The sequence below is a fragment of the Rhea pennata genome, chromosome 2 (genome assembly GCF_028389875.1).
Source record: "Rhea pennata isolate bPtePen1 chromosome 2, bPtePen1.pri, whole genome shotgun sequence".
Classification (NCBI taxonomy): Eukaryota; Metazoa; Chordata; class Aves; order Rheiformes; family Rheidae; genus Rhea; species Rhea pennata.
The window spans coordinates 61076864-61088551 of NC_084664.1; the positions used below are offsets into that span (position 1 = coordinate 61076864).

General features: G+C 37.6%; 1 non-coding gene across 1 annotated transcript; it reads left to right on the plus strand.

The window, feature by feature from the left end:
• The first annotated feature begins 894 nt into the window (after positions 1–894).
• On the plus strand, positions 895–967 carry TRNAV-UAC (transfer RNA valine (anticodon UAC)). Its single transcript has one exon. It is a non-coding gene; the product is annotated as a tRNA-Val (tRNA).
• Positions 968–11688: the final 10721 nt, after the last annotated feature.

The following is an 11688-nucleotide window of genomic DNA, read 5'->3' on the forward strand; positions in this document are numbered from 1 at the left end:
TGAAAGTCATTCGCATTTTCTGAAAATAAAATAATTACAGTCTAGACATTACTTGATCGATCTGTAATAAGTGCGTGCAGTAACTTAGCCAGATTGGAAGTATTAGGATTTGGCTGGATAATGAAGAACTCTCTCTTTATTCAGAAGGATACTTTAAGGTGTAAGTTTATATGCAAACTGCCCTCCAGAAGTCTAAGGACTATTCCCCATCTGATGCACTTAAATACTCTGAGTCCATCTCTTTGTTATCGTTTGCTCCTATTCAGAAGCATCCATCCTGCCGGCCTGTGCTTTGGTTGGCGTATCAGAGTCCAAAACAGCTGGTTTCCTAGAGACTGTCACCAGATCTCTACTCTGAATATCTTATCTAGCTATGTATCCAAACAAGGGCAAGCAGGAGATTTTTTTCAGAGAATCAAAGGAATCATGCTAAAAATGAGTGTAAGGCAAACTCTTTCAATGGAAACGCCTTATCTGTCAACTTGATGTCACCTACCAAAAGCATAATTAAAATATATATCTAGCAATCATCAGCAATGTATAGAATGTTAATAGGGAGCATTTAATCTTTTAGAGTACTGAAAAAACTGCAAAGGCCAAGAGAAGAGGATGGCAGAATGTACATGCCAGAGTAAGTGCTGAGCAGAAAAGGGGAGAAGACAGGAAAATGAAAAAAAAATCCAGATTAATAATCAGATTTTCACCATTGAAATGACTCTCAAATGACTTTCGCTAAAAAAAGTAGGAGAAAAAATATTTGGGAAAAAATGAAAGTTTAAGTTTGACACACAAACCAATTATGGTATTTTGTTTTAATTGTAAACGTATATATAAAAAAAAAGTTGTCAGATAATTTTTATTTAAATACTGCCTTGTTTTAGAGTTCAAGGTGATGGTTCCATAGCGTAGTGGTTATCACATCTGCTTTACATGTAGAAGGTCCTGGATTCAAGCCCCAGTGGAACCAGCACATTTTAATCTTTGGGAGGTTGGATTAGATGATCTCCAGAGGTCCCTTCCAACCTTACTGATTCTGTGATGTCTCTGTGAGGATTCAGTTAGATTTATTTTGAATGGGTAACTACTTTTAAAAACATGCAGCAAAGCTTTTAATCTCATGGAACAAAAAAATATGCTTATGAATTCATCGCTTATGAATTTTTTAAAGATACTGCCACAATGGCAAAGATCAATCTGCCAGTCTCTAACTGTAGGCTTTCACTCACCAGCTGAAGTTGTTCCCACTCACCAGTTCTGCTGGTCCCTTGGAAGAACACTTCCAGTCTGCTTGACAGTTTGTTCTTTCAGAAGGTGGGATCAGGGAATCCATAATATAAGGGCAAGTAGCTATTATGCTATTTGAAGACAGAATTTATTCTCAAAAGCTACGAGGTGTCAAATTAACTGTGCCTGCTATTGTATAAACAAAGCCCCCACTAAGCAAGATTTGGTCAGAACTTAAGCCTCCTTGTAGGACCTGCTGATTTCTGGTATTTTCTTGGGTGCTGGTGCTGTTCCTTGGTCTTGTGCTATTTCTTGATGATGTTGGGACAAGACTTTTCATTGTTTTCTTCTCTCCACTCCCCCACCCAACCAGTCCTCTTAGGTGCTACCTGGAGAACTAACTTTTTCTATCTAAGCACTGCTCTATCATGTCTACTAGTTTACCTTTACTTTGTTATTCCTTCCTACTTGTTGTGGTTTTAAGAAATTCCTCACACTAGTTTTTGTTATCATGCAATTAAGTTCAAGGCAAGCAACACCTTCTTTGTTACAAGATTATTTTTTCCCCAGTTCCCCACTTGCCAGCTTAGTCAGCTCTGTGGTTCTTAGAGCCTTCAATACTATGTGAATAATAATATACCCTTCAGAGTCTGCAAGCATGTTATAATTTAGGACATGCTGCAAAAGCTGTTAGGAATCTCCAACAATATCACTGCCTAGAACGGAGAGATGGATAGCAACAATCTTCCCACATGTTTTTTCCCAACATATATGATCCTTTATATGCATATACAAGGAAGTTTGAAATAGTTCATATCTGTTTTCTGCCTCTGATCCTCGATCACTCACTCTGGGTTTCCTATATATGTTGCATTTCTTAGGGTATGATGGCTCTGTGCTTAGTCAGACACCAACGGGCCTGCTGCATAAGCTAGGTGGGACAGCAACTCAGTGCACCAATCCTGGACTTCAAATGCTGTTTGTCTTCATGCTCTTCTAAAAGAGGTGTTGTGAATCTACCCAGCTGAGCCTGAGAGATGTTGTGAATAATGTGGGTATGTGCCTGGAAAAAGTAGTGTAATTTGGTTTATACTGGATCATCTTCGGCTTGAACTCTATGTGGCCGGTTGTCCGGCATCATAGGCTCCATCGCTGGTATCATTCTGTATTAAAAGGATGTTCAGATATGTTGTTGACAAGAAATACAGCAGCAAAGACATAATATTATATAAGTAGGAAAAAAATCTCAATATAATTAAACTTGCCTAAGAATTGAACATGCTTCTGGAAGATAACACTACTGTTAGGCCTTAACCATATGTTATTTTATCCTCACTAAAGGACTTTAGTGATGATAATTAAAAAGTCAAAACAGGATTTCAATTCATCAACTGAACAAAAGCTTTAATGAATATGTTTTGTGACCATCATGGTGCATTATTAATATGAGTCATAATACATAGACTTTATTCATAGGAAATGACATTTTATTCTCGAAGCCATCCTCACTAGACATGACAGATTATTTACAGGGTGCTGCAAATATCAAATGTTGTGTCTGAAAAATTACTGACTGATTTCAAGTTACAAATATAATAGCAGAGAGTCTGCTCAATGACATAAATTGCATAAAACATAGCTGATGCTATTATGAGATGTATTAGAACTTTTTAACTCTGTCTCTTAGATTTTTGTTCTCTTAGCCCTTTTGTTCTAACTCTTTTGGGTATGCAAATGTTAACACATATTGGTAAGACATACCATTAGGTGATAATACAGTAAACGAAGCTGATAGGACCTCTTGTTATTAAGGTTGTCTGATATTTCCCACTCTGATTGTTAAACTCTTAATCATTTAACTTTTAACTTATTGCTGAATACGTTTAATTATTTTAGGACCTGGAATTACCCATGGCAGTGTTCTGCCTCAGGAACACTAATTCTGGAAAGCCTTCAAATACTATGAGCACTGAGTACTATTTTTGTTATGACTCAGCTGGTATGTTTGCTATAAACAGATGAAGCTCTATGAGAAGTCACAACAAAAAAGTAGGAAAGAAGTCGATACCTGTAGAGCAGCAAGATGTTTCTACCCCTTTCCTGCAGGTTTGTTTTCTTGCTTTTTAATATCTGGATTGAATTTAGAGCACTCCAAATATTTGGATTGGATTTAGAGGATTAGATTTGAAGCACTCAGTAAATACCTAATAAGGCAGTTTTGTTACTTCATAATTATCTCTGTTTACTTTAATAGGACTCCATGTAAGGTAATAGCCTATTCTCTACGAGCAAATATTTCAGAAGCTGGTCCCAGAAATGGAGAAGTCTTTATTCTACAGTAGTAGGAGCAGGTGTAAGAGGATAAAGTTAGGGAGAGATAATTTATGTTAAGCATGGAGGAATATTTCCTATGAAGATTTTTCTTTTTAACGTGAAAAAGTAGAAAAGTTATGGATATTCATTAAAATTTTGGCTGGGAAATCCATTAGAAAACATTGCATCAGAGGGAAATGAATACACAGCCTAGCAATCCTTTTCAACCTCTAATTTCTGAGTCTCCCATGCTAAGCGAAGGAATTTTAAATTAATCTGTTTTTGCCTCCCGATTATCCTTTTTCATTTTGCTTATGCTAATGTATCTCCAGGTATTACAGCTTTCAACTGGAGAAGAATATTGCCAAGGAATGTCTACAGACTCTCTAGGTGACAGGATTAGCAGCTTTTGGTTAACCTGTTACAGTTCTCTGTCGCAGCACTAAAGAACAGTTTTTAGGGCTTCAGAGGACCTGAAGTGGCCGAAGTCTTTTGTCCAGCTAAGCTTTTCAATTTCCAGCGCTTCTTTGGTTAACCGAGAATGCTGCTAGCTGAGCTATAATGCTAGGCTTCAAAAGAAGGAATCATGACCACTGTGATACCAATGAAAACACCTTGCTCTGAAGACATAGCACCAAATTATTTCCAGTTGAACAAAATGGTCTGTGAAGCTGCTGCGACGTTTGATGCCAATGTAGAACTCCAGGAGTCTAAAGGGTCCATCTCGTAATGGCCATGAATTATTCAGCCCCTGGGATTAGTCAGGCATGCAACACAGTGTGTCATAAAATGACTTTTTCAAGCTAAAATGGGTATTACTGATGAATTTGCCTCTAGGATATGTGTTTTCATCAAGATTTACTGAGAAAGCCATCTGAATGATCAGATTTGAATTACCACGGCCAAACATTTTCTACATACTTAACTTTCATGTCAGTGTTCCCAGCCAAATATCAAGGCAAGAAACAGGAGGTTGTTTGCAGGTAGGGTTTTCAGAAATATTTGCTCTTTTTATTTTGGTGGTTTATGATTTATTATACATCATTTTCCTTCTCACTCCTGCTGTAAGTACAAAAATTAATTATTTCACCTGGTTTGTGCTACCTGCTACCTACTGGTATGCTCTCTGATTGCTTCGTTGAGCTCCCTACAAAACCTCCATTTCTACAGCCTTTCCCCATTCTTTCATCAGTTATTCAGCTCTGTTCTTTAAGGGCCAGAATCTTATTAATAGTATTACACATAGTTATTCCTGCTGTTGCAGACAATTTCCTGAACTGTAGAGAACTACAGAGAGAAGAGGACTAGTCCTTGGAATTACCCTATACCACGAATCTGTTCTCCAGATTTATAATCTAGTTAAAATATAACAGTTTCTTTTGGGCACGATAGAGAAGAAAGATAAGGTAAAAGAGGAGAAATGTGAGCAAAAGCAAATTTTGGACCTAAGCCTTGACAATTTTGGTTATGGTCACTCACAAATTTCCATCATCATGTAACAGGAGCATCTCACTACAAAGCTGTTGCCCTATGATTAGTAACCCCAAACTGAATATTGACTATAGAACAGTCATTGCATATTCTGTTAGAATATACTTTCTCATTAAATTCTCCATCTGTCTCTGTTCAGAAATAGATTGAACTGCCGTTCACAGTATCCTTTGCTACTGTTTCTGTCTCAAACTATGCAAAATTAAACTAATCAAAATAAATATGACTGTTTTACCTGAACTGCAACGGAGAATTAGTTGGTGTCTTGGGTGATTCATATTTAATTGCATCTATTCCCCACTGGGTTTATATACCCTGTAAAGTAAGTTGTTGGATTTGCTTAGCTTTATGTACAAACCAAGACTAAGATCAGGACTGATTTGGAATCAAAGCACTATGGCTGTCTAATGTCAAATACCTTTGATGATACTTCTAAAGTTTTTTCAAGCTTTTTAAATAACTTCTGTTTTTGATACTATTTGCTGTGCTTTACAGGTATAAAATATATCCACTGCAAACACCAGCCTTATAGTTGACAAAAAAAAGGCATTGAGCCTTTTGGAGCATAGAGAATATTTCTCCTTATTGATTGTAACTATAGTGGAAGTTTAAAGTAAATGGCAGAATAATAAGATTACATTTCTGTCCCAAATATTTCTTCTCTAGTTTTGATTAGCAAAAGTCTGGGCTTTAGTTTCCTTGGTTGATAGTTATGGGATCAAAACAATGAAGTATAAAACCTGGAAACTTTTTGAATTCTCTGATGTCCAAGATGACCTAATACATGTTCCTGAATATACTCAGCACAAACAAATGTTCTGGAAAGGGTATCGTAGGGAAGGGAATACATTACGATTATATTTAAAATAATAATAATAATAAATAAATAAATAAATTGCAGTTCTGAATTACCTGATGCTTTCTTCACAAAAACTGGTTATTAGGCTTGTATATCTAGGCACAATAACTATGCCTTTTAAGTGTGGTATTTGGGTTTACAAACTGTATCAAGGGAATTAAAGTAAGCTATTTTTCTTCCAGGTAACTTTTGCAATGCATGCAAAAGAGCAAGAAGTTCACTGACCTGGAAAGTGATTCCTGTAACTATGTAAAGTTTTAATTTAATCTATCTCTGAAACTATTCCAGTTTTCTTACAGTTGGTGTAGGAACTATCAGCAATTGCTTATTTAAAGTAATTGTTATTTGTCTTCATCCTAAAATACTGAAGTGGCAAAATACTTTACTCTGGTTCCTCATCCCATAAAAACATGAATGTAGACACAGTTTCTAGGTGTGAATACCCTAGCTCTCTTTTTTTAGTATCAAAACATTCAAAACATTGAACCACACAAGTGTACCTTCTCTCTAAATTATTGTCCCACCAGTGAGTGTTTGACCCTACGCAGCTGTCTTCAGTATAGTGCACTTGACACTGTTAGATTTATTTTATTTTTTTTTTTTGCTCAGATATGGTCAATAAGTATGAAAAGAGCTCCAAAAAATTGTAATTCTCAAAATAGAAGGAAAATATTTAAGACCTTAGTTCCATCCTTATAGCTTCCCCTGCCTTTTGCTCACGTATCTGTTTTTCACCTTGTGATACATATTTTTGGCTCCTCTGGTAGCTGGTAACCAATGCCGATCACTGCAAATTCTGAAACCACAGCCAGGTAGCCCAGTCATACTGTCATTGCTGGTCACAGCCCAAAGGCATTGTACAGAGCTTGCAAGGCTGCAGGACTGAGGCTTGTGATGCTTGCTCTGCCTGAACTTGTCTTGACTTTCCCAGAGTTTTACTTTTACTTCGTTTAACTGTAACAATAATTTTTTCTAACAACCAGGTGGCTATACCTAATTTGCTTTGCGTGTACTCACCTTAGTATGGTACAATCATAGCTTTTATATAGGTAGTAGCACGTAGTTACTCAGAATGATGTGTTGGTGACTCTAATGTAATGAGGCAGCGCAAAGGAAGACAGGTCTGGTGTGACAGCAAGGGCCTTGAATTTCAGGGGCACGGGGTATGGGAGCAATAAATGTGTTTTAAATAGCCATGGGAGGACAGTGCGTGGGGCACAGGCTGGCACGGGGTGCCCAGGCTGCAAAGAACTCATCAGAGGTCGGTTAAAGAAATGCGAACCTGGAACTGGGCAAAATCAGGTTCGGGGTACCAAAGAGAACAAAATATAAGGATCTAACAGATATAAAATGCACTATGTATAGTAAATTTGGATGTGATGTGAACTTGCAAACCAATAAAGAAAAAGGAAGGTGTAAAAGCATGTTACCAAGCATGGAAAAAAAAAAAAAAAACCCTAAACAGACTCCACATTATGGAAAAAGCAGCCATCTACGTCGTACTCCTCCCAGCAAAGGACTTGAGATGCTGAGGACTTGCCGTAGCACCTCACCCTGCTCAGACTGATGGCTTTGACCTGGGGACCCTGGAGCCATTCGAAGGGTGGGCTTGCTGTGTTCAGATAATTAATACAAATAACACCAAAGAAAAGGAAAGGCATTAGGAATGGTGTGCATACAAGTTTAACTGTATTATAATTATCAAGACTTCATATAATAGCAATATTTTTTAACATTATTTTTTATTTAATAGATCTGGAATAATAATAATGCTTTTATGACAGTGTTAAGATTTCAATTTTACTAACAATAAGTTTTTATTCTTAACACGAGGTGTGTTTCTTTTTTGTCCATAGCAAGATTTTGAGTGTAGCAAAACCAAGCATCATAATACCTCAGTCATATCTTTTCCTTTGTCATATCGGTTGTTCCTGATTTTCTTCATCCTGTTGTCAGCATATTCCTCATAAAAAGTTCCTATTTTAAGTCTCCCTAAAATGTTCATTGCTTATCTCGCATTCGATGACTAATTTTACAGATAGATAACCAGCTGCACATGGCAGTGCTCCTCGGGGCAGCCACCGACATCATTATAGATGATGGTAGCCGTCTCTGCTTCTAGCAAGGCAAAATGTGGATGGACAGCTTAAGTTCAGAAAGACTCTTTTGCTGCATTTTCAGATGACGAGTGATTCCTAAGAGCTCAGTCTATTTAACAAACCAGAAAATTCAAAGAAAGTGAGCCAGATCCATTTATTATAGTGCGGGAAATGTACAAGATTCCCTTAAAGTGGTGTTTTTTCTTCCCTCAGGGAAAACTATATATCAGAGGAACTTTTATGTATCTTTCCTGTCAGATGGAGAGAAACACCAGTAACAAAGATACCTCTCTGGCATCTTGACTGAGGCCTTCATTTAGCAGTCCAGCTTTGATTAGCAGGTAAGGAAATGCTGCACAGAGTTGGGCTGAACATAGGTGCAAATATTGTCAAGGAAAACGAGAGCTTTATATCCATTCAGTGGCATTAATGCTGCTGTGCTATGGTGCTGAATTCTTTTTCAACAATTTTATATTAAGATTAAAAACAACTCATACATCACCTCACTCCTGCCCAATAAATAAGACGTGGCTCTAGATACCTCTTCATTTCATCTCATATTTATTGCTCCCTCTTCTTTACAAATTGATGAGTCTTAAGTAGGTCAGATGGCTAAGGAAACCATCTGCAATACTCTGTACACTATGATTTACTTGAATTAATCATCTGAACATAGCAAGCCCACTCAGGCACTCTTGCATGAAGCACTGTAAAGAGAAAAAAAGGGGTATCAGACTAGAGATGAGGTTATCAGAGGTCATAAAGGGAACATTGCACAGTCTGTAAATAAGCGGGCTATTTAGTGCTTTGTGTCTTGGCTAGTATAGTTGGGAAGATGTGTTTTACAAAGCTGCTTTATTTGGCATTTAATCTGGGGTCTCTGCTGTGTTTACAACTACAGCCTTCTGTAGCTGTGATTCCTCCTTCTATTTATGTTGAATGATTCGTTGCCAGCTTCGCTATATTTACTATTGTGCTAAATATAACCTTGGCCAATTGTACTCCTCCTAAATTAAGTAAGAAATCATAGAGTTTTCCAGTCTACAAAATCATCCGTGAAGATTTCGGAGCAGTCAGGTGTCTTCTTTGAGGACTGTCTGTAGGTAGCTTGAGAACAGCTGTAAGATTTGGATAGCTTTTTGAGATGTTTTGGTAGGCTTTACCCAAGTTTATCAGTTACAGCTTAAATTTTCATGTAACTTACTAACTTAAACACTGGTCTTTTTCAGAGACTTTATAGCTATGTAATCATGGCATGTGTCTAAGCTTTTTCCTCAGTAAAAACCCTTTTCCAAGCTTTTCTGCAGTGCTGAAAATTCTGCAGAAATTCTCTCTGCTTATCCTAGTGCTTCACAGTGCTTGCTGTTATAAACTGTCTTCATAATATCAGAACATCCTGTGACTGAAATTCACCAACTTCTTGCCTATATAGACACAGAAAAGAAGATGGTTATTGTCCTTGCTGCTGTGAAAAAGAGCAATAAAGAAAGAATAAATTCTTAAGATTTGAAAATTTATCAGATCTACTTTCAGTCTTGCCTCCTCTAGACTAAGCAACTCCAGTTCTTCAGCCTTTTCTCACATGGAAACATTTGTGCTCTCTTTGGACATTTCACAGTTGTTGCACATATTTTTTGAAGTGGAGTGTCCAAGCCCAGAGCGAGTGTTTCAGGTGAAGTAGTTCTGTGTTGAACTTTAATGCTGCTTCAAGCATGATATTTTCATTGTATATTATCCTGCTTGTGATCTGCAATGACTCCCACTGTTTTCTGCAGAACTGGTATTGTTACCTGTTTTTCAGTGGTGCTTACTCTGGGATCTTGTTCTTGTCTGCCTGAATTTTGCTGTATCTTTTTTTCAGACAGTTCATCTAGCATGGCAAGATTTGAATTTTGTCCTCATTCCCAGTATGCTTGTAGTCCTTTCCAGCAGCATGACCCCAATATGAGAGACGGAGATTTTCTTTGTGGATTGAAATTCTTCAGTTTAGATTTATAGATTTCCTGAAAAGACCTTTAGCATCGAGTGAATATGAATACATTAAATCATGAAGACATATTTTGTAGCATAACATAATTGTCTGGAAACCTGTGAGGTTTTAGGAGACAAACTGTCCATTGGGAAAAGTGGCTCAGGGTGTGGCTCCTTGCTACACAATTCATAAAATATGATTTTGTTGTTGATTCTGATGTTGAACAAGTACCTTGTAACTGCAGTTTCCTCAATTTCTCCATTTGTTGTTTTTGACAGAAAGAGCTATGTAAAAATGAATGAGTGTTGTTGCATATTAGTGTGATTGATATGGAATTACTAGTATGGTTAATCCCTTCCAATGCTCCTCATTTCATTGTTATGCCATTTCCAACTCCATAATACTGCATTGTAAAGCCCAGATAAAAGATTCAGGGCAACAAAACACGACAGCTCTCGCAATGTTCTCCCTCCTTCCCCCACTAACGCCGTCTCTTGTGTTTGCGTCCCCTTTTAGCCTAGTGAAGTAGGATACCAGTCTAAATTTGGATACTCTATAATCTGTTTCCATGTTCTTCAGCATCCAGCTATTCTACGGCTCTTTGACGATCACTCAGAGGGAAAGCCGTAAGAAGTACTTTGTGTAATCAGAAAGGTGAGGAGGTTTGGGGAACATAATTGGGAAAACTTTTACTGTGCATTGACACTAAAATGAATTTGCTGGCATAGGATGAAGAAAACTGAATTTGAATAGGGCAGGTGATTATGTTTAAGTTCAGCTGTTAATATTTCAAATGGTTTTGTAATAGTGGAGTAGACAAAAGCTGTAAGATGGTATTTAGTCATTCAGTATGGCTGAGGCTGTTATTTTTAGTCTTTGTTTAAATTCTGTAACTATAACAGCAAGATGTATATTTGTTGCAAGTGAAATGTCCCTGCAGTAATATCACCTCTGCTTTATGCAACACTGACTTTGGACATTCCCTGTGTTTCCTCGCTCACTATATAGCCACAAAATACCTGTTCAGGAATCTGGCAGAGGAAGATGGGCACAATTGTGACATGTTTGACTTATGCCTCTTCATAGTTGAATCACAGACTTGTAGAGATGCTAAGGTTGGAAGGGACCTCTGGAGATCATTTAGTCCAACCACCCCCCGCTCAAGGACAGTCAGCTGGACAGCATTGCATCCAGGTGGGTTTTGGATGTCTCCAGAGAAGGAGACTCCACAACCTCTCCAGGCAACCTGTTCCCACGTGCTGAAAAATCAGATTCCCTGACTGGGAATCAAACCCAGCCTGCAGCAGTGAGAGCACCAAATCCTAACCACTAGACCACCAGGGAGTCAGAAAGTGTTGCCTTAGATTACCTTTAGGTTTTGAACATTTAGTACCATCCAGAAGTGCACACATTTTTCTAGATGAAATCCAGCATGGCAGCTGGAACTCTATAGGTTTCCAATAAACAAATGACACTCCTTTCAAAATCAGCTAGAAAGTACTGAGAGAGACTCACGAAACTGAACAGAAAAAGATTAGTTTTTAGCTTGTTTCCAACACAACAACCTGAACAAATTGTGTTGCTAACAAGCCATCTGTTGACATTACTGTACTGAACATGAGCAGCTAAAAATGTAATTACAAGAGGGAGTGATGACAGCTTTTTATTCATAATATATCTATCAAATGTGTAACTGTGAGTCTAACATTTCTCTTTTTTTTCCCCCTCTA